The sequence below is a fragment of the Thalassophryne amazonica genome, chromosome 11 (genome assembly GCF_902500255.1).
Source record: "Thalassophryne amazonica chromosome 11, fThaAma1.1, whole genome shotgun sequence".
Classification (NCBI taxonomy): Eukaryota; Metazoa; Chordata; class Actinopteri; order Batrachoidiformes; family Batrachoididae; genus Thalassophryne; species Thalassophryne amazonica.
Window position 1 is genome coordinate 117044007 of NC_047113.1, and position 23764 is coordinate 117067770.

General features: G+C 42.0%; 1 long non-coding RNA gene across 1 annotated transcript; it reads left to right on the forward strand.

Moving 5' to 3' along the window:
• The first annotated feature begins 2149 nt into the window (after positions 1–2149).
• On the forward strand, positions 2150–10956 carry LOC117519644. Its single transcript, XR_004563387.1, has 3 exons — positions 2150–2291; positions 2463–2465; positions 10946–10956. It is a non-coding gene; the product is annotated as an uncharacterized LOC117519644 (long non-coding RNA).
• The last annotated feature ends 12808 nt before the right edge of the window (positions 10957–23764 follow it).

Consider the following 23764-nt stretch of genomic DNA (forward strand, 5'->3'; position numbering starts at 1 on the left):
GATGCACAGTCTGTGAAAGAGGAGGGGGTGAGGTCTCACGCTCGTCAGCACACTTCCTGAGGTACGTTAGATTTTGTGACTAACAGTTATACAGTCAGTAAATGTGGTGTCCCTCACACCTTATTGTATTGAGCTGTTTGTTAGTCATGTATCAGCTTCCACTGCAGTGGAGTTTTGTGAACGGGAGGTTCCATGCCTGCAGGTTGGGAAGCTGATCAGTAATCAAGCCAGGAAGTGTTTGCTGTTTGTACACCCTTAAGTGTTCTGTGTGTAGAGTGTGGACTCACATAATGGTTCCTTCTTTCACAGACTCGGTTGTTGCGGCCACCTGGGGGGTGTCGGCGGGGTCCTTGGGTCCGAAACAGCTTCTGGCTCCGGACCGTTAGCGCTGCTGGGAGCGCACCACGCCAGGCCGCACCTTTTTATTATATTTTACTGTTATGTATTAAATTCAGTTAGCCTTTGAACCGTGCTCTGCTTATTTCATACTGGGTCCTTCAAACGCTGGTCGGTTCTCCGAGCTGCGTCCGACACATAACACCGGAGTCTCATCAAAATCCTTTTAAAACCAGTTTGGAGAAGTCACAAAACATTTAAAATCCCAACTTCTGCATTTTCAGGGAGATGAAATGTCCGGGACATTTTGGTCTCTAATTTTTCCACACACCTCCTCTGGAAACTGAACTGTCAATGGAAGCAGAAGAGGTGCTGCTGAAATCAGTGCTGACAAAATCCAGGTCTGTGTAGGAAAAAATCCACTCCAGGATTTTCGTCTTCAGATGATGTATAAACCCAAAGCAACAAAGCTGTGGATACAATAAGTTTAGAATTAGGATGAGCAGCTGTCTGGCAGGAATACACTGTCAAACGTTACTGTAAAAGCCGAGAAAGAAGAACTTTCCTTTATCCTGAAGGATTTGAGCCCATCACAGTAAATCGAGAGGGTCCTCAGCAGGTCAGCAGGCGTCACTGTGGCTCCGCTAGGACAGACTCCGCCCAGAACAGATCGATCCGCAGGAATGGCAAACATGTAACCAACACTTATAATCCAAGTGTAACATGTTTCAAGCGTAGTCTGTTCAGTTCAGTTGTGAAGATCTAATAAAAGGATGATCCTTGAAGTTGCAACTCGGCTCAGCCTTCTTCCGACATACAGAACTTGCTGGTAATCCAAAAAACTGTGATTAAGTTGATACTACTGAGCACACTGTACTGTACCATATTAGAAACAACTAATAACGCAGAACAACATTATACGGACACAATGTTATACAATGTTATAAGACTTATTTGGTTAAAATTTTGAAATTCACCCAAAATACTGCTCCTTCAGTTCTTGGTGAAATCTGATTCTAGTGATTTTCTTTGCATCCTTTCAGCACTACTCACAATTCTTCCTTGTGGAATTTTGACTTTTAGTGGTGACAGCACTGAAATTACATGACTAATGAGAAAAACATTTATCAAAAAACACAGCAGTCAAGAAATGTACTTGTAAAGGTTTTACAGAGCAAGTGGATGAGTGGGTAAGGAGCTGGCCTGCCGATGTGTAGACCTGAGTTTGAAATCCACTCGTGCTACCTAATCTAGTCTGGTCTCAGTCTGCCCAGCTGTAAGTGACACCAGCCACGGCTGTGAAAGTAACCTGCACCGGACTGGAATCCCCTCCAGGGGGAGATGCAGACTCTCATCCACTTGATGCTTCGGTATCCGGAGCTAAACACCAGGGCCTATGTAGGACTTACTTCTCAATGTTTTAGAAGAGAACAGCAAAAATATTTACAGCACTGTGTAAATTAATGATCCCCAAGACAGTTTACACACTGCTGTAAAACACTTCATCTTCTTGTTCAAGTTACATTTAAAAGTATATTTACACAACAGTGTAAAATGCTAAAATGTAAAGAATTTCATTTAAAGTTGTTCATTATTTCCTTCACCTGCAAAGTCCTGGATAATAATCTGGATGGGCTCTGGTGTCTTAACAGTCAAGAAGCCTAGATGGATGATCAAAAGCACATATTGATTGGCAAAACAATTATTAACTAGCGTGTTGCCCCATGGGGATCCACGGGCTCTAGATTGGGCCGTGCTTATAAAATAGGTAGCTGAGAATTTTCAAAGGTGGCAATAAATTCTGCAGAGTTTCTATAATGATTTTAACTGAAAGTGCAGGAGATTAAAATGAGAAAGTTTTGTGAATAATTGTATTTATTATTTGGCACATTGAGTTGATGTTGTGTTTTACAACTGGTAAGGTTAAGATATTTCCTTTATTCTGAGTTTGTCTGGTTACCAGGGACTGATTCATGCTGACATCAATATCCATTGTTCACTGTTGTTACCTCATATCACTGTTTTTCTCTAAAAAAAAATTTCCTATCAACTTTCCATTTTTGCAGCGTTCATCCTTGAACCAAAATACATAAACATACCAAACAGCAAAGGTCAGTTCTCCCCAGTTTGTCCGTGATCAAAGTTAGACACACACACAGAGGCAACTTGGATTTTAATATATAATTTGAAGTAATGCAGAGGTCATACGAGGGGCGACTGAGATGTTTTGAGCCCCACTCACATAAAGTTGGCCATGCTTCTGCTTCTCTTGCATTCTGAGAAACCAACATTTCTTGAGAATGAGTGAAAGTTTGACTCACTGGGTGGAGTGTTGAGCGTATTCCTCCACACAGAACTGCTTCAACGCCCACATCAGGTCATTTCATAACCTTCAGGTCAGAGCTTTGACTTGGCCATGTCGGTGCACAGACATTTTCAGATCTCTCCAGAGATGTTCAGTCGGATTCAGGTCTGGGCTCTGGCTGGGCCACTCAAGGACATTCTGTTTCTCTCAAGAGGAATGCTGTAGCTCTGACAGAGTGACCGCCGGTGTTCTTGGTCACCTCCCTGACTAAGGTCTTTCGCTGAGTTGAGATGGGTGGCCAGCTCTAGGAAGAGTGCTTGGTTTGTGCTCTGACTGTCAACTGCGGGACCTTATATGCAGACAGGTGTGTGTCTTTCCAAATCATCGGACTCCAGTTAAGCTGTAGAAACATCTCAAGGTTTTCCAAATATTCTCTACTGACTCTACTGGTGGTTGGCTCTCACTGCGGTATTGTATCACTTCCTGTTCCGGAGCACAGCGGTGTTTTGCTGTATCTGTTAGCTGTTTAATCTGTGTAGTTAGATTGATCTAGATAACGATTTGTTTCACAGTGTAATCTTCATGTGCCTTAAGCACTCCCTCTGCTGAATCACCTCTAAATTATTTACACATTATTCACTTTGTGTGTTTTTAGGAATCCGCTAGCTTAGCGCAGCTATAAGCCCTTAGCCGGTTTAGCATGGCGGCTTCTCCTGTCTCTCCCGCACTTTTCTGTGCTGGGTGTGAAATGTTTAGTTATTCCTCGGCCTCCTTTAGCAGTAATGGTACTTGTAATAAGTGTAGCTTATTCGTAGCTTTGGAGGCCAGGCTGGGCGAATTGGAGACTCGGCTCCGCACCTTGGAAAATCCTACAGCTAGCCAGGCCCCTGTAGTTGGTGCGGACCAAGGTAGCTTAGCCGCGTTAGCTGTCCCCCAGCAGATCCCGAGCAGTCGGGAAAGCAGGCCGGCTGGGTGACTGTGAGGAAGAAGCGTAGTTCTAAACAGAAGCCCCGTGTACACCGCCAACCCGTTCACATCTCTAACCATTTTTCCCCACTCAGCGACACAACTGCCGAGGATCAAACTCTGGTTATTGGCGACTCTGTTTTGAGAAATGTGAAGTTAGCAACATCAGCAACCATATTCAAATGTCTTCCAGGGGCCAGAGCAGGCGACATTGAAGGAAATTTGAAACTGCTGGCTAAGGCTAAGCGTAAATTTGGTAAGATTGTAATTCACGTCGGCAGTAATGACACCCGGTTACGCCAATCGGAGGTCACTAAAATTAACATTGAATCGGTGTGTAACTTTGCAAAAACAATGTCGGACTCTGTAGTTTTCTCTGGGCCCCTCCCCAATCGGACCGGGAGTGACATGTTTAGCCGCATGTTCTCCTTGAATTGCTGGCTGTCTGAGTGGTGTCCAAAAAATGAGGTGGGCTTCATAGATAATTGGCAAAGCTTCTGGGGAAAACCTGGTCTTGTTAGGAGAGACGGCATCCATCCCACTTTGGATGGAGCAGCTCTCATCTCTAGAAATCTGGCCAATTTTATTAAACCCTCCATATCATGACTATCCAGGGTTGGGACCAGGAAGCAGAGTTGTAGTCTTACACACCTCTCTGCAGCTTCTCTCCCCCTGCCATCCCCCCAATACCCCATCCCCGTAGAGACAGTGCCTGCTCCCAGACCACCAACAACCAGTAAAAATCTATTTAAGCATAAAAATTCAAAAAGAAAAAAAATAGCACCTTCAACTGCACCACAGACTAAAACAGTTAAATGTGGTCTATTAAACATTAGGTCTCTCTCTTCTAAGTCCCTGTTAGTAAATGATATAAGGGGGAGGATTAGCAGCAATATTCCACTCCATCTTATTAATTAATCAAAGACCTAGACAGAGCTTTAATTCATTTGAAAGCTTGACTCTTAGTCTTGTCCATCCAAATTGGAAGTCTCAAAAACCAGTTTTATTTGTTATTATCTGTCATCCACCTGGTCGTTACTGTGAGTTTCTTTGTGATTTTTCAGACCTTTTGTCTGACTTAGTGCTTAGCTCAGATAAGATAATTATAGTGGGTGATTTTAACATCCATATAGATGCTGAGAATGACAGCCTCAACACTGCGCTTAATCTATTATTAGACTCAGTTGGCTTCGCTCAAAATGTAAATGAGCCCACCCACCACCTTAGCCACACTTTAGATCTTGTTCTGACATAGAATAGAAATTGGCATAGAAATTGAAGACTTAACAGTATTCCCTGAAAACCCTTTTTTGTCTGATCATTTCTTAATAACATTTACATTTACCCTGATGGACTACCCAGCAGTGGGGAATAAGTTTCATTACAGTAGAAGTCTTTCTGAAAGCGCTGTAACGAGGTTTAAGGATATGATTCCTTCTTTGTTATGTTCTTCAATGCCATATACCAACACAGTGCAGAGTAGCTACCTAAACTCTGTGAGTGAGATAGATTATCTCGTCAATAGTTTTACGTCCTCATTGAGCACAACTTTGGATGCTGTAGCTCCTCTGAAAAAGAGAGCCTTAAATCAGAAGTGCCTGAATCCGTGGTTTAATCCACAAACTCGCAGCTTAAAGCAGATAACCCGTAACCTGGAGAGGAAATGGCATCTCACTAATTTAGAAGATCTTCATTTAGCCTGGAAAAAGAGTCTGTTGCTCTAAAAAAAAGCCCTCCGTAAAGCTAGGACATCTTACTACCCATCACTAATTGACGAAAATAAGAACAACCCCAGGTTTCTTTTCAGCACTGTAGCCAGGCTGACAAAGAGTCAGAGCTCTATTGAGCCGAGTATTCCTTTAACTTTAACTAGTAATGACTTCATGACTTTCTTTGCAAATAAAATTTTAACTATTAGAGAAAAAATTATTCATAACCATCCCAAAGACATATCTTTATGTTCGACTGCTTTCAGTAATGCTGGTATTTGGTTAGACTCTTTCTCTCCGATTGTTCTGTCTGAGTTACTTTCATTAGTCACTTCCTCCAAACCATCAACATGTCTATTAGACCCCATTCCTACCAGGCTGCTCAAGGAAGCCCTACATTAAATAATGCTTCGATCTTAAATATGATCAATCTGTCTTTATTAGTTGGCTATGTACCACAAGCTTTTAAGGTGGCAGTAATTAAACCATTACTTAAAAAGCCATCACTTTACCCAGCTATTTTAGCTAATTATAGGCCAACCTCCAACCTTCCTTTTCTCTCAAAAATTCTTGAAAGGGTAGCTGAAAAACAGCTAACTGATCATCTGCAGAGGAATGGTCTATTTGAAGAGTTTCAGTCAGGTTTCAGAATTCATCATAGTACAGAAACAGCATTAGTGAAGGTTACAAATGATCTTCTTATGGCCTCAGACAGTGGACTCATCTCTGTGCTTGTCCTGTTAGACCTCAGTGCAGCTTTTGATACTGTTGACCATAAAATTTTATTACAGGGATTAGAGCATGCCATAGATATTAAAGGCAGTGCGCTGCAGTGGTTTGAATCATATTTATCTAATAGATTACAATTTGTTCATGTAAATGGGGAGTCTTCTTCACAGACTAAAGTTAATTATGGAGTTCCACAAGGTTCTGTGCTAGGACCAATTTTTTTCACTTTATACATGCTTCCCTTAGGCAGTATTATTAGAAAGCATTGCTTAAATTTTCATTGTTACGCAGATGATACCCAGCTTTATCTATCCATGAAGCCAGAGGACACACACCAATTAGTTAAAATGCAGGAATGTCTTTCAGACATAAAGACATGGATGACCTCTAATTTCCTGCTTTTAAGTTCAGATAAAACTGAACTTATTGTACTTGGCCCCACAAATCTTAGAAACATGGTGTCTAACCAGATCCTTACTCTGGATGGCATTACCCTGACCTCCAATAATACTGTGAGAAATCTTGGAGTCATTTTTGATCAGGATATGTCCTTCAATTTGCATATTAAGCAAATATGTAGGAATTTGTGCAATATCTCTAAAATTAGAACGGTCTTGTCTCAGAGTGATGCTGAAAAACTAATTCATGCATTTATTTCTTCTAGGCTGGACTATTGTAATTCATTATTATCAGGTTGTCCTAAAAGTTTCCTGAAAAGCCTTCAGTTAATTCAAAATGCTGCAGCTAGAGTACTGACAGGGACTAGAAGGAGAGAGCATATTTCACCTGTATTGGCTTCTCTTCACTGGCTCCCTGTTAATTCCAGAATTGAATTTAAAATTCTTCTTCTTATTTATAAGGTTTTGAATAATCAGGTCCCATCTTATCTTAGGGACCTCATAGTACCATATCACCCCAATAGAGCGCTTCGCTCTCAGACTGCAGGCCTACTTGTAGTTGCTAGGGTTTGTAAGAGTAGAATGGAAGGCAGAGCCTTCAGCTTTCAGGCTCCTCTCCTGTGGAACCAGCTCCCAATTCAGATTAGGGAGACAGACACCATCTCTACTTTTAAGATTAAGCTTAAAGCCCCGTTTACACATAGACGGTTTTGTCGGCGGGTAGTACGTAGACTGAAGTTCGCGGTAGTTCCGGCTGTTTTCGTGGTGGAATGGGTGGAGCATTTCGCCGGCATTTTGACCACCGTACTATCCCCAAATAGGCGGATAAAACGCCACTAAATCCGCTGAATAAAGCGGCATTTTGATGCCATAGCATCCGGCACACGTCAGGCAACAGGGTTTAATACCCAGTTCTATCCTTTACAATCGCACGTTAAGATGCGCGTGAGAACAGCGGTGTTCTGCTGCCGCCGACAATGCCTTGTGTACCGCTGGTTAATACCCAGGTTTTTATCCAGGCAAATCCTGCGTTACTCCAGGATCATTTGCATATAGGCACTGCCCCCAGAGTATAATAGGCTGAAGCAGCAGCAATACGTGCCTCTTTCACTGCAGGGGGAGGGAGATCATCCTCAGCCTTTTCTTCTCCTTCCTTTTCCCCTCCTCATCGTGTTGCTCCGTCTCCACCACAGGCCTCCCCTCTGCTTCTGAACCAGACCTCTTGGTTTCCTTCTTCTTTAAATCCTTGCCGCTGCCAACTTTCTTTTAGGAGGCATACTGGAGCTTCTCTGCAAAAATATCTGGAGCTGGCCGTGAGTGAGAGGCCTGCATGCAGCGCGCTAGCGTTTTATACTGACCGCTGCCTATCAGCCGTTTGGAACGTCGTTTTAATTGGGAGGTGGCATTTAGAATGGCATACTGTCCGCTAGCGCTGCCGTTTTGTCTGCCTCCGTTGCGGGTTAAAACACTGTTATGTACGCCGATGTGGGCTCTATCTCTATTTTATACGCCATTGATTAGGGATACAATGCTGGCCGCCGAATAACGGCGGTGTAAACTGCAGCACTACAGGAAGGGACAGGATGAAACGGCGATTAAAAAGTATCAAACGTTGTTCGCATTGTCTCTGTCATCACACGAATTCTCCGGGAGCGCTCCCAAAATTATTCGACGTTGAATAATTTTTTCGACGATTCCCGGTGAAGCCAGAACTAAGCCACGCCCCCTAGCGCCGGCGTTAACAACTGCGTTTGATCCCTAAGACGGCCTGGAGGAGCCAAAAACTCTTCTGGGATGCTTCCGGGAGCTCTTATCGTCTATGTGTAAACGAGGCTTAAAACTTTCTTTTTTGAAAAAGCTTATAGTTAGGGCTGGATCAGGTGACCCTGAACCATCCCTTAGTTATGCTACTATAGACTGCTATAGACTATAGACTGCTGGGGGGTTTCCCATGATGCACCCAGTGTTTCTTTTTATTCACCTCTTTTTGCTCTGTATGCACCCCTCTGCTTTTAATCATTAGTGATTGATCTCTGCTCTCTTCCACAGCATGTCTTTTTCCTGATTCTCTCCCGTCAGCCCCAACCAGTCCCAGCAGAAGACTGCCCCTCTCTGAGCCTGGTTCTGCTGGAGGTTTCTTCCTGTTAAAAGGGAGGTTTCCCTCCCACTGTCGCCAAGTGCTTGCTCATAGGGGATCGTTTTGACCATTGGGGTTTTTCTGTAATTATTGTATTGCTTTTGCCTTACAATATAAAGTGCCTTGGGGCGACTGTTTGTTGTGATTTGGCGCCATATAAATAAAATTGATTTGATTTGATTTATGATCAGTGGAAACAGGAGGCACCTGAGCTCTATTTTCAGCTTCATGGAAAAGACTGTGAATACTTATGGACATGTGTTATGTACTTAGTTATATATATATATATATATATATATATATATATATATATATATATATATATATATATATATATATATATATATACGAGGTCTATTAGAAAAGTATCCGACCTTATTATTTTTTTCAAAAACCATATGGATTTGAATCACATGTGATTGCGTCAGCCAAGCTTGAACCTTCGTGCGCATGCATAAGTTTCTCACACCTGTCGGTTGTGTCATTCACCTGTGAGCAGGCTTTGAGTGAGGAGTGGTCCACCCCTCTCGTCGTTTTTTTCATTGTTTAGGAATGGCTCAGAGACTGCCGCTTTGCTTAATCAAAATTTTTCAGAAACTGTGAGGGACATCAAAGTGGACACCATTCGAGAAATTCAGATGGTTTTTGGTGAAAATTTTATGGGCTTCAAAGAGATTACGGAGTGTTACTGTCACTTTAAGGACGGCCCAGAGCGACTGGTGGTGCGCCGCGCTCCGAAGCCGCCATCGACAGGCTGAGCGACCATTTTATTTCTAAACAGATGGCTGTATGGATCCATGACCATCATGTGCAATTTCTCTGGTTATCACAAGAGCTGGACATCAACCATTTTCCGGCAGATTTAACTTTTAACAAGAGATTTTGTCATGGAAAGCCGAGCGGAGGCTTCGCGCGTCACGATGGATTCTCTACTGGAGTGAGACAAAACCACCTCCGTTTTGGTCTCACAGGACGGCTTTGAGATGGCGTTCAGACAGCTGTCGGTGGTTTTTCCATCGAGTGATTATCCGAGAAATTGTGGATGTGCCTGGACATGCCAGAACATGTCCTGGGAGGCTTCATCACGGCGTTGCTTTGCGCCATGCGGCACCGCCGTGACGCGCAGAATTCCTCCACACGTCTGTCTCAATGTGCCGAAAAAGTGATGATGTCCACGTCTTTTCACAATTCCTGTGCTAGCCAGATGACATCCCGGATAAAACACAGTGTCCAGTTTGGAAATGAACGGCACATTCCACTGTTACAGGAGTTTTTGTCATGGAAAGAGGAGCGGAGGCTTCGCGCATTGGGGGTCCGCGTGTCGGGACGCAGCTGGCGCGGTGCAGCGGCACAGGAAAAACACCTCCGTGTTGATAACCATTTGTAAAATCCAGGCGGCTTTTGATGGCTTTCAGTGGAGTGAGTATATGAGAAATTGTTTAACAGCTGGACTTGTTCCAACTTGTCCTTAAGGCATCCAACAGAGGTGTTTTTCCTGTGGCGGAGAGTCGCGGCGGCTGCGAGCCAACGCTGCAATCCGTCCGCACGTCTTGCATTAAAAAAATCTCCTTTAACAGTGGAATATGCGGATAAAATGCTGAAACCGACTTCTTCTGAAACTTCTCTGTTCTCTCACGACGTCCTGGATCAATAGAGCCTGAAATGTGGAGGTTTTCAGCTTGAAACAGGCTGACGATGGCGCCTGGGAGTGCTGCGCGACGTCCCGCACTGTGGGAAGTCCTTAAAGCAACAGTATCACCTCAAAGTCTCTCATCAGCCGTTAAAATTTTCACCGAAAACCAGCTTAATTTTTCGAACCATGTCCACTTCGATGTGCCTCTGTTGGGGAAAGTGTAGTGACATGGACCCACAACAGGGGGCTCAACTGAACGGTCAATAGATGAGCCAAAAGGTAACAATTTAATGTTGTGAATGTGCACAACGATGATACAGACAATCACAGAATCTGACAGCAGTCAATACACCAAGGTGACGTGTGGGCAGGCTCGAGGATAGGAGACGACTGTCCTGAGAAGAGCCAGAACCACATGATTTCCACCGCCACAGAACCCAGAGAATACTGGAGCCGCCACGTCCCGAATTCCCAGGTGATCACCGTCCCCGACTGTCGGATCTGGTACTGCTGGCGAGGAGCACAAACAGTGAGATGTGGGTGTGTGCACACCCAGTAACAAAAACAGTCAGAAGGTGGAAAGTCACCTCCACCTCTAATCACACACACGTGCAACTCCTGTCTAACCACTTAACTGCTTGGGGTGTGAAGCGAAGCCGTCGCTGATCACACCAAACGCCAATCCCACAGATAAGGAAACACTTACAGGAAAACGGCTGCAAAGAAGTTCAGACTATTAGTCAGTGTTTTCAGTTTAGCAGAGAATTACCTTCACAGGTAGATGATATCTCGGCAGCGAGGTGGAGATGACATCCGGCTTTTATGGAGTGATGAAATGAAGATGGGTGACAGCTGTCATGAGTTGATGTGTGACAGCTGTCACTCCCGGATGTGTCCGTGGCGGCAGCGCCCTCTCGTGCCTGAAGCCCGCACTTCAGGCAGGGCGCCCTCTGGTGGTGGGCCAGCAGTACCTCTTCTTCTGGCGGCCCACACAACAGCCTCACAGGTTTAGAAAAAATTTTGATCAAACAAAGCGCCAGTCTCTCAACAACTTCTCAGACAAAGGAATTCCGACGAGGGGCTGGACGACTCCTCCCACAAGGAGTGCTCACAGGCGAATGACGTCACCGACAGGCGTGGAAAAACTCACGCATGCGCACGAGGGTTCAAGCATGTCTGACGTAAAAACATATGAATGAAATCCATATAGTTTTTGAAAAAAATAAAAAGGACCTATACTTTATTGACAGACCTTATATACTCAACAAAAATATAAACGCAACACTTTTGGTTTTGCTCCCATTTTGTATGAGATGAACTCAAAGATCTAAAACTTTTTCCACATAAACAATATCACCATTTCTCTCAAATATTGTTCACAAACCAGTCTAAATCTGTGATAGTGAGCACTTCTCCTTTGCTGAGATAATCCATCCCACCTCACAGGTGTGCCATACCAAGATGCTGATTAGACACCATGATTAGTGCACAGGTGTGCCTTAGACTGCCCACAATAAAAGGCCACTCTGAAAGGTGCAGTTTTATCACACAGCACAATGCCACAGATGTCGCAAGATTTGAGGGAGCGTGCAATTGGCATGCTGACAGCAGGAATGTCAACCAGAGCTGTTGCTCGTGTATTGAATGTTCATTTCTCTACCATAAGCCGACTCCAAAGGCGTTTCAGAGAATTTGGCAGTACATCCAACCAGCCTCACAACCGCAGACCACGTGTAACCACACCAGCCCAGGACCTCCACATCCAGCATGTTCACCTCCAAGATCGTCTGAGACCAGCCACTCGGACCGCTGCTGAAACAATCGGTTTGCATAACCAAAGAATTTCTGCACAAACTGTCAGAAACCGTCTCAGGGAAGCTCATCTGCATGCTCGTCGTCCTCATCAGGGTCTCGACCTGACTCCAGTTCGTCGTCGTAACCGACTTGAGTGGGCAAATGCTCACATTCGCTGGCATTTGGCACGTTGGAGAGGTGTTCTCTTCACGGATGATGTGAAGGAGATGTGTTGCACTGCATGAGGCAAATGGTGGTCACACCAGATACTGACTGGTATCCCCCCCCCCCCCAATAAAACAAAACTGCACCTTTCAGAGTGGCCTTTTATTGTGGGCAGTCTAAGGCACACCTGTGCACTAATCATGGTGTCTAATCAGCATCTTGGTATGGCACACCTGTGAGGTGGGATGGATTATCTCAGCAAAGGAGAAGTGCTCACTATCACAGATTTAGACTGGTTTGTGAACAATATTTGAGAGAAATGGTGATATTGTTTATGTGGAAAAAGTTTTAGATCTTTGAGTTCATCTCATACAAAATGGGAGCAAAACCAAAAGTGTTGCGTTTATATTTTTGTTGAGTGTATATATATATATAAATATATATATATATATATATATAAATATATATATATATATATATATATATATATATATATGGGTTAGTGTGTGTGTGTGTGTTTGCAAATATATATAAAAATATATCTAAATTTGAAAATCCTCTATATTCAATTGAATACACCACAAAGACAAAATATTTAATGTTCAAACTGATAAACTTTATTGTTTTTGTGCAAATATTTGCTCATTTTGAAATGGATGCCTGCAACACGTTTCAAAAAAGCTGGGACAGTGGAATGTTTCCCACTGTGTTCAGGGGCATAGCACCAAATTCTGGACCCTAGGTACTAGCCATATTGAAGACCCCTCCACCACCACTGTTATATTCTTTTTTATTAATGCAAACACCAAATTTCTAATGCGTAGCCAAACCAGGTCTAAATCATGTATACCTTCAATCACACCTGGGAGTCAGAATCCTTTTTAAAGTTGGGGGGGGCAATATTGAGTTGGGGGGACTTGGGGACCAAATTGCACCATTTTCTAGAAAAATGGTGCAAATTGATGCATTCCCGTCTGTTAAAATGCACAGGAATGCAGACCCCAGACCCCCCAACTCAATATAGCTAGCTTTCAAGCTCACCTCTCTTTTCAAAGAATTTGGTTAGCAGCTGCTTTCCCTCATTTAGTTTTCTTTCCCTGTCCTTTTTTGTCTTCTTTTTTTGAAATCCGGACTTTGATTTTTTTTTTTTTTTAGGAAAGACATATTTTATTTCAGCCTAAACACTAGAGCTGCAACTAACGATTATTTTACTAATCAATTCATCGGTCGATTATTTTTTTTTTTGTTTAATCGTTTTGTTTTTTTATTTTTAACTTAGATGTGAATTTTGCCATTATTTGTTTGAGTTATTATTAAAAGGCCTTTATCATGCAACATCAACGTTTGAGCTTGTAACAAAGTTACAATGTTATATTCTCATCAAAAACATACCTGGAGTAGTGTTTTGTTTTATTCTGCACATACATACGTCACCGACACATCACAAAGAGATTTCCATCAGGTTTCACCCGATTATGAGCACTTTTAGATGCCGACAGCAACTATCTCATCCACTGACAACATATTACAGCAAGAGTCCACAAAAGTATTTTAATGGCCTGACTAAAGTGTAATATGTGATCTTTAAAAACATATTTTCATGAAAAAAAAGACACAAATGTTTAGTTAACTGCATTTTATTTTTTATTTTTTTGTGTGTGTAAAAACACAACATAGATGTGGTTTGACCAAAACAAATTGCCATTAAACTTAAATAAAACAGGGATGAAGTGGAGGTTTAAGAGTCATTAGGTGTTCACAGGAAACACTTATTTATTTCTATATTTATTTATTTATGTTCATTGTTAGTTGGATTTATCATTTCTGTTGTGTTTAATGAGGTTCTTTTGTTTCTTTCTCTAAAATTGTATTGTAGCATTACTGGTTATTATTACTATTATTGTTGTTGCTATTATTACTAATATATAAATTAAAAAATAAATTTAAAAAATATTACAATTTGTAATACATTTGGCTCTTTAATGACAACAAATGCTGAGCCATGAATTATTATACAGAAAACAAAAGCACACAAATGTGCTGACAGCAGCAACAGCTTAACGCAAACTTTAACATTGAAAACGCCATAGACATGCTAACGCGTTAGCATCGGTCCCGTTTTTAAGTTATAAAACACATCTATCAACTGTTTCAGAAGACCATAACAGGTCGGTTTAACATAAAAAAAGGTAAATATTACTCACAGACATATGCTCTTTAGGGTTTTAGCGGGGGAAAATTAAGATAAAGCGAAATAAAACAATGAATCAACAAAGCATTAGATCAAACCACTGCTTCGATTGGTTAAAGGTTCAAAGCAAAGCCACGCTGCAGAAATGGTTGATTTATATGGAAGAAAGTTTCTGTGTAGGCTCTCAGTTGTACAGGTGGTTTCCATAGTAGAGAAGCTTGAATCTTCAACTGGACTGGGTTGCTTGACACGAGCACGTTTCACTTTAAATCGCAGAAGGTTCCTCAGCTAAAATTCTTGCTCTGGTAGTCTGACTTCTGTCTGACCCTTGGAGAGAACAGGCAGCTCCAGACGGGGGTTTACAGAAAACCCACTCACACTGACCAATATCTGCTCTTTGGCTCAAACCACCCCCTTGAACACAAGCTTGGGGTGATCAGGACTCTTCAACACAGAGCCCTACAGGTGCCCACAACTGCAGAGGGAAGGGCTAAAGAACAACAACTTGTCTGGAAAGCCCTCACAGTATGTGGGTACCCACGATGGTCCCTGGATAAAGTGCAGAAGTCCCAGAGAACAAAGAGACCAGACAGACAGGAGATGGAGACAAGAAGAAGAGGAGTGTCTCTCCCTTATTTAGCAGGAGTAGGGGAACAAACTACAGAGGATCTTCAGACAGCACAAAATCCCAGTTTACTTTAAACCTGTTAACACCTTGAGACATAAATTAGTTCACCCTAAGGACAGGATCCCTAGTTACAAACAGAGCAATGTAGTGTATTCTATCAGATGTCAGGAAAACTGTAATGAACACTACATAGGTGGGACAGCAGCCGGTGCACAAAAGGCTATACCAGCACCGCAGAGAGGGCGCCAGTGGACCTCAGTCTGCAGTTCATCTCCACCTTAAAGACACTAACCACACGTTTGAGGACAAGGAAGTTAAAATCTTAGCCAGAGAGAAGAAATGGTTTGAGAGAGGGGTGAAGGAGGCATTCTATGTCAAACAGTTGAAACCCAGCCTTAACCGGGGAGGGAGTCTGAGACACGTTTTGTCCCTGTTTATAATGGGGTACTCAGGTCAAAGCAGTTTCAGTCTTTTGTTCATGGTAATGAGTCATTCACGTCATCAGGGGAGCCATCAGTCCCATCGTTAGGAGGGACAGCTACCCTGTCATTAGGAGGGTGCTAACAAGAGCACAATAGGTGCTAATTAAAGCAATTAGTAACACTTTATTTTACAGTACCCTTAATACAAAGTACCTACCACACTTAGTACAATGTATTAGTCTATGTAATATTTTGTAATTACTTGTACTCCGTTGTAATCCATAATGGAATAATGTGTACTAGTGTTTTGTAGGTACACAAAACTAGTGTTTTGTGTACCTACTAGATTGTTGGTACATATAGTAATACTGTGTTCTTGTTACAAATGTGTATTTACACATTACAGTTACATGATGTAACAAGCTGTACTAGTTGCATGTACGTATATTTGTTTATTCAAATGTATTAAAGCTCTTGTTACCAAGGTCACCTTGCATTGTTTTGTACTGTGAAATGAAAACTGTGAAATCCGAGGAAAATTTGCAGGGGGTCTGGGGGGGGGGGGGGGGGAGTGCAGTGTCCAGGAGCCGGGGTCTAGGGCCCTGTGTGGCCCCAGAATTAAATTTTTATCTAATGATACTTTTTCAGCATCTCCTGGAAGAACAAATCTCAAAATTATTGGATATTTAAATGATCCTACATTCAACCTTTTATTTGATCTGTCAATGATGATGTTGAAATAACAGAATATGACGTGGAAGTAGGACCTGGAATGATTTTCCTTTTAATTGTAAACCAAATTATGCATTAACTCAGAACAATTAAACTACATGAAATATATGAAGACTGAAAAGACTGTTACAACATTTCAAAAACCACAGCTAAAGATTGTAGAATATTTGGAAAATCAGAATAAAATATCAATAACATAATTAACAAAATAACAAAAAGTCACTGATATTCTTGTGTAAATTCATGCAGCCTAAATCCATTCAAAGCCACAATGTCTTTTTTACAATGAAAGAAATTCTAGATTAGTGAAAAAAGTCACAAAATCTTGTCTAAAATCCTGTTTGAACAGCAGAATGTTTATTTTCCAGGGAGAGAAAAATTCTTACCGTGTTTCCTGAGAGGACACAGTTCACTTTTCCCATTTCTTTTATCTTTCAGGTGTGTTGATGAAGCCATTGACGAGTCCACGGATTCTTGTCCTTATCAGACATTTTCAAACCGTCTTTCTCGCCATCTTCTCTCTGTCTGATGTCGCTCCGTGACACAGACATGCTGCACAAATCTTCTTTTAAAAACTTGAAAGCTCTAAAAGTTTGGGATGTCCACATGCTAAGTTTAGCTTAAGTGTCGCACAGGAGCCACACAGCGTTGCCGCAGCAACCAACCAGTCCTGCTTTACGACAACTGTCATAACAGCTACACTTTGAGTGGCATTTTTCCTCCGCGAAACTCCACAGATCCGAGGAAACTGATTTGTATCTGTAAACACAGATCAGTGTTCGCGGACTTATAAAAAGTACACGATGTCGTAAAAAAAGACAACTCTTTGCAATAAGCATTTTAAAAACTCAATGATGTTCATGATTAAAGAATACATCACTAACACCCAACCCCCCCTCCCCAAGGCAAAATCCGCGGAATCCAGCGGATCCGCGGAGTTTTCACAGCCCTGCGCTAACTACATTGGGAAGGTTTTGCCCCTATATGTATGTAGGTATGTACATTGTATGTACATCACATAACATTGTGTACTTACATTAAAGAACATGCAGCTGTTGTGGCCCTACCTCTTGGTACATGTCCTTAATTTTCAGATTTGGTTGGGTTATCGTATTACCATCACTCAATTTACCCCCTGCACTACATGTACTGTAGTCATTTATTACTTTTATATACAATGGACCTAGTACTGTAAAATAAAGTGTATCCTCTGTAATTACATTGTAACAACCACAAATTACAATAACTACAGCTCTTGAGTTGGGCAAATCAAAACTGCTTTATTACCTAGTATAGTACATGCACTAAAGACTGTTGTATTTTGTTATTACCTTTAAATACAATGCATCAAGCACTGTAAAATAAAGTGTATCTCTTCTGTACTTACATTGTACTACAAACCTCATATTATCATGACCAAGACAGGAAGGGTGTTAACTATACAGTAAGCATACTATATGACCCAGTATACTACATGTACTAGAGACTGTAGTACTGTATTATTACCTTTAAATACAATGGATTGAGTACTGTAAAATAAAGCACTTTATTTTAGAAGAGATACACTTGTACCTCTTCTGTACTTGCATTGTAAAATCACACAACAAATAACAATGGCTACAGATCTTACATATGGCAAATCAAAAGTACATTTTACTAATTTTACTACATGTACCACAGACTGTCTTACTTTAATAACTTTGAATACAATGGATTGAGTACTCTAAAATAAAGTGTATCTCTTCTGTACTCACATTTTAACATCAAACCACAGTACTACAGTACATGTAGTACAGGGAGTAAAATGAGTGATGGTAATGCGATAACCCATCCAAATCTGAAAATGATGGACATGTACCAAGAGGTAGGGCCACAACAGTTGCATGTTCTTTAATGTAAGTACACAATGTTACATGATGTACATACATGTGTAGCACCTTTAGCCATAACTTTAGGTTAAAGAGACGTCACATCACTCTAGGTTCGGGAGGAGTTACACCAGTAATGTTGTGTGGGCCGCCGAAGAGGAGGTACTGCTGGCTCACCACCAGATGGCGCCTGCCTTGTGGGCACCTTTTTGCCAGTAGAGGGCGCTTTGGCCTGTTGGCACCACAAGGTGGGCACCGTTAGGCTGTCAGCTGTCTGTCATCAGTCATCACCTCGTCCATAAAAGCCTGGGAGAGACACCATAACTCTGCCGAGTTATCAGCTTACCACACAGGTAAACCTACTCAGCCGTTTTGTGCTGTACGCACATTCATTGTTACTGAAGTCTTTGCAGTTGTGACTTATACTTGCAGCTTGTAGCCGAGTTTGTGGGAAGTTTGGAGGAGTTGGTGTCTCCACTCCTCACTTCTGACTTACTGAGTATAACATTTGACACTGCACGTCCTCCAGTTTTTCCTCTGCACTCTGGGAGTATCTGGATTTATTCTTCCAAGAGGATAACTGTGAGTTGCTGACTGTTTGCTGGGTGTACCCACACCCACCTTAACCTGTTTTTGCTCCTGCCAGCAGTACGGGTCTGACAGCCTCGAGCGGTGGCCACCTGGGGGACCAGGACTTGGCGGCTCTGGTGTGTTGCAGGCCTCTGGCTGGCGGTGGAACTTCATGGGTTTCAGCTCTTCTCTGAATAGGCGTCTCCTACCCTCGGGCCTGCCCACGTGTCACCATTTTGTTATTAATTGGACTCAGCATATTCGTCTTCTGTTTGAACTTTTGCATAATCAATTGTTATTTATTGGAATTCCTATTGACCGCTCATTTACGCCCCCTAACGTGGGTCCGTGCATTCACTTTCCCAACAAGTAATTTACTCACAAAAAGGAGTGGGTGTTGGCTCAGTGATACTTTAATATTAATAAGAACAAATATAGCAATAACAATATTGACAACTTAACTGTTTCTTCATATAATTCAAATAAAAAAGAAAAAGGCACCACAAAATTAAAGAAACAAAAAGAGTTAGTTGATTTGAGCTCTCTAACTCACTGAAATTGTTCTGCAAAGGGATCGAAATCTGTGCTCTGTGTCAATGCACAGATGCTCATTTCATTCTCAGTCTTCACTTCTGTTACTACTACTACCCGGGTAGGTGAGAAGTATGTGTATGTTATCTGTTCCCAGAATGTGTGATTCGAATCTGGAGTATTCAAGGTAGGTTCTGCAGCTGGCCACACCGCATCTCCAACTCTCTCACTCTCTCTGAATAGTTGGGCTGGGCTCGCCATCTGGATCATCTCTCTTCTTTCTTCTTCTTGACCATGGATCAGACTAGTATCATAAAAAAAAAAAACCTGCACAAGAAGTGCAAAGTTGTAAGGTTCTTGATGTGATTCTGTCTAAGTTTCTTATGAGATCTCATTTTCTCAGTTCTATGCATGAAATATATCATGCATCAAGGAAATACATATACATAAATAAAATTAATTATTATGAATTAAAACATTTAGTTTTAACCACAAATGTAATCAATTGATAATGAATTACCAGGTGCACTGAAAGTATCTAAATGACATAAATAGGGTGAGTGACCTGATTTATCATGCAGGTTACACATACATATAGGGGCGAAACCTTCCCAATGTAGTTAGTGTGTAGTACAAAAAAATGCAAGGCGACCATGGAAACAAGAGCTTTAATACATTTGAATGAACAAATATAAGTACATGCAACTAGTACATCTTGTTACATCATGTAACTGTAATGTGTAAGTACACATTTGTAACAGGAATGCATTATTATTATTTGTACCACCAATCTCTTAGTACACATTTGTAACAATACTCTTTTATTACATTATGTACCTACAAAACACTAGTACACATTATTCCATTATGGATGTACAACGGCATACAAGTAATTACAGATTATTACATAGACTAATACGAGTACATTGTACTAAGTGTGGTAGGTATTATGTATTAAGGGTGCTGTAAAAATAAAGTGTTACCAAGCAATTGTTTAGTCACTAGCCAATAGCACTCTGCCTCTCGGTAGGAGGGGTCTAGTTAGGTTTAAAACTTTTGTTTGTTCTTCTCTACAAGAGTCAGACAGAAGTCAGACTACCAGAGCAAGAATTTTAGGTGAGGAAGCTTCTGGGATTTGAAGCGAAACGTCCTCGCATCAAGCAACCCAGTCCAGTCGAAGATTCAAGCTTCTCTACTATATGGAAGAAACGAAACATTTGCAGGAAAACAAAGTTATTTAACAACTAATCGATGACCAAATTAGTTGACAACTATTTTAATAATCGATTAAAGTGATTAGTTGTTTTAGCTCTACTAAACACCTCCTCTTTCTGTCAGATCCCGTTTGGGATGTGTGTGTGTGTGGGGGGGGGGGGCTCCTGTGTGCCTGGACTAAACCATTGTACAACTGTGCAGGGGTGGAAGGGCCCTCAGAGATCTTTCAATATTACTGTTAGAGCAGAATTATGTTTTTGCAACATTTATACATTCATTGAAATTATATTCTTTACAACATGAACTGTATGGACATTAATAACATACAACACAAAAATGTATTTAATGCCAGTTTTTTGTGTGCCCCTCGATGCTCTGGGCCCTGGGTACATAGTACCCTTTACCCCCCAGTCCAACGCCACTGACTGTGTTACATCACCTTTCCTTCTAACAACACTCAATAAGTGTTTGGGAACTGAGGACACTAATTGTTGAAGCTTTGTAGGTGGAATTCTTTCCCATTCTTGCTTGATGTACGACTTCAGTTGTTCAACAGTCCGGGGTCTCTGTTGTCGCATTTTGCACTTCCTAATGCACCACACATTTTCAATGGGAGACAGGTCTGGACTGCAGGCAGGTCAGTTTAGTACCTGCACTCTTTTACTATGAAGCCACGCTGTTGTAACACGTGCAGAATGTGTCTTGGCATTGTCTTGCTGAAATAAGCAGGGACGTCCCTGAAAAAGACGTTGCTTGGATGGCAGCATGTGTTGCTCCAAAACCTGGATGTACATTTCAGCATTGATGGTGACATCACAGATGTGTAAGTTGTCCATGTCATGTGCACTAACACACCCCCATACCATCACAGATGCTGGCTTTTGAACTTTGCTCGTAACACTGTGGATGGTCTTTTTCCTCTTTAGTCCGGAGGACACAACGTCCATGATTTCATTCATTCATTCATTCCGAGCAAATATCACAAGAGGAAAATAAATACATATGTACAGTCATACACACTTTTAGCTAGAAAAGGAGTGGGAAAAAGAAAACTTATTATATCCCACCCCTATCTTCCATTATAACATAACTCAAATTCTTATTTCAGCTTCTTTATCAGTACAATTGAAAGGCAGAACAAAATGCAAAAACAAGGAACAATTCCATTCTCATTCAAAATATAAATCACTAACACATATAGAGATTACCACACAATGGTGAAACGTAACACAAACCAAAATGTTAAGGAGTCATCAAGTACCAAACACAAAACTAATACCAAAAGGTCCAATACAACAATACATCTAAATTCTACTCTCTCTATATTCTGACCAAACAGCATCTTTATCATCTTCTTCGTCTTTCAGCTGTTCCCGTTAGGGGGCGCCACAGCAGATCAATTGTTTCCATTTCACCCTGTCCTCTGTATCTTCCTCTGTCACACCAACCACCTGCATGTCCTCTCTCAGCACATCCATGAACCTCCTCTTTGGCCTCCCTCTTCTCCTCCTGCCTGGTGGCTCCATCCTCAGCATCCTTCTCCCTATATACCCTGGGTCCCTCCTCTGCACATGTCCAAACCATCTCAATCGCGTCTCTCTGACTTTGTCTCCAAACCGTCCCACCTGAGCTGTCCCTCTGATATGTTCATTCCTAATCTTGTCCATTCTCGTCACTCCCAAAGAGAATCTCAACATCTTCAGCTCTGCCACCTCCAGCTTTGCCTCCTGTCTTTTTGTTAGTGCCACTGTCTCTAAGCCGTACAACATAGCTGGTCTCACTACTGTCTTGTAAACTTTCCCCTTCACTCTTGCTGATATTCTTTGGTCACAAATCCCTCCTGCCACCTTTCTCCACCCACTCTACCCTGCCTGCACTCTCTTCTTCACCTCTATACCACACTCTCCATTACTTTGCACAGTTGACCCCAAATATTTAAACTCATCAACTTTCACAACTTCTACTCCTTGTAACTGCACTATTCCACTGGGCTCCCTCCCATTCACACACATCGACTCAGTCTTGCTTCTACTGACATTCATTCCCCTTCTCTCCAAAGCATATCTCCACCTCTCCAGACTACTCGTAGACTCAACTTGCTCTCTACTCTCACTACAAAGCACAATGTCATCTGCAAACATCATAGTCCATGGGGACTCCTGTCTGATCTCATCCATCAACCTGTCTATCACCACTGCAAACAAAAAAGGACTCAGAGCTGATCCTTGGTGTAATCCCACCTCCACCTTGAATGACTGTCATTCTGACTGCGCATCTCACCACTGTCACACTATTCTTGTACATGTCCTGCACTACCCTAACATACTTCTCTGCCACTCCAGACTTCCTCATACAATATCACAGCTCTTCTCTTGGCACCCTGTCATAAGCTTTTTCTAAGTCCACAAACACATAGTGTAACTCTTTCTGGCCTTCTCTGTACTTCTCCAACAGTATTCTCAGAGCAAACATCTGTATCTGTAGTGCTCTTTCTCAGCATGAAACCATATTGCTGCTCACAGATCTTCACCTGTTTTCTCAGCCTAGCTTCTACTACTCTTTCCCATAACTTCATGCTGTGGCTGATCAACTTTATGCCTCGGTAGTTACTGCAGCTCTGCACATCACCCTTGTTCTCGAAAATTGGAACCAGCACACTTCGCCTCCACTCCTCAGGCATCCTCTCACTTTCCAAGATTTTATTAAACAATCTGGTTAGAAACTCTACTGCCATCTCTCCTAGACATTTCCATGCCTCCACTGGAATGTCATCTGGACCAACTGCTTTTCCAGTCTTTATCGTGTTCATAGCAGCCCTCACTTCTTCCTTACTTATTGTACTTCCTGATTTACTCTCACCACATCATCCAGCCTTTTCTCTCGCTCATTTAATTAATTCATTAGCTCTTCAAAATATTCCCTCCAACTTCTCAGCACACACTCCTCACTTGTCAGCACATTACCATGTGCATCTTTTACCACCCTAACCTGCTGCACATCCTTTCCAGCTCTGTCCTTTTGTCTGGCCAATCGGTACAAGTCCTTTTCTCCTTCCTTACGATTCAACTTCTTGTACAGCTCACAATATACCTTTTCCTTCAGTTTTGCCACTTTTTCCGCCTTACGCTGCATCTCCTTGTACTCCTGTCTACTTTCTTCATCTCTCCGACTATCCCAAAAACGTTTTCGCCAACCTCTTTCTCCTTATGCTTTCCTGGACCTCTTCATTCCACCACCAAGTCTCCTTGTCTTCCTTCCACTGTCCAGATGTCATACCCAGTACTGTCCTAGCTGTCTCCCTCACCACATCTGCAGTACTTTTCCAGTTGTCCAAAACTGCTTCCCCTCCAACCAGTGCTTCTCTCATCTGTGTGTCAGCTGGAATTTGGCCTACACCTGCCGCAAGAGGGTACAACGGGCTATCACAGCGCACAC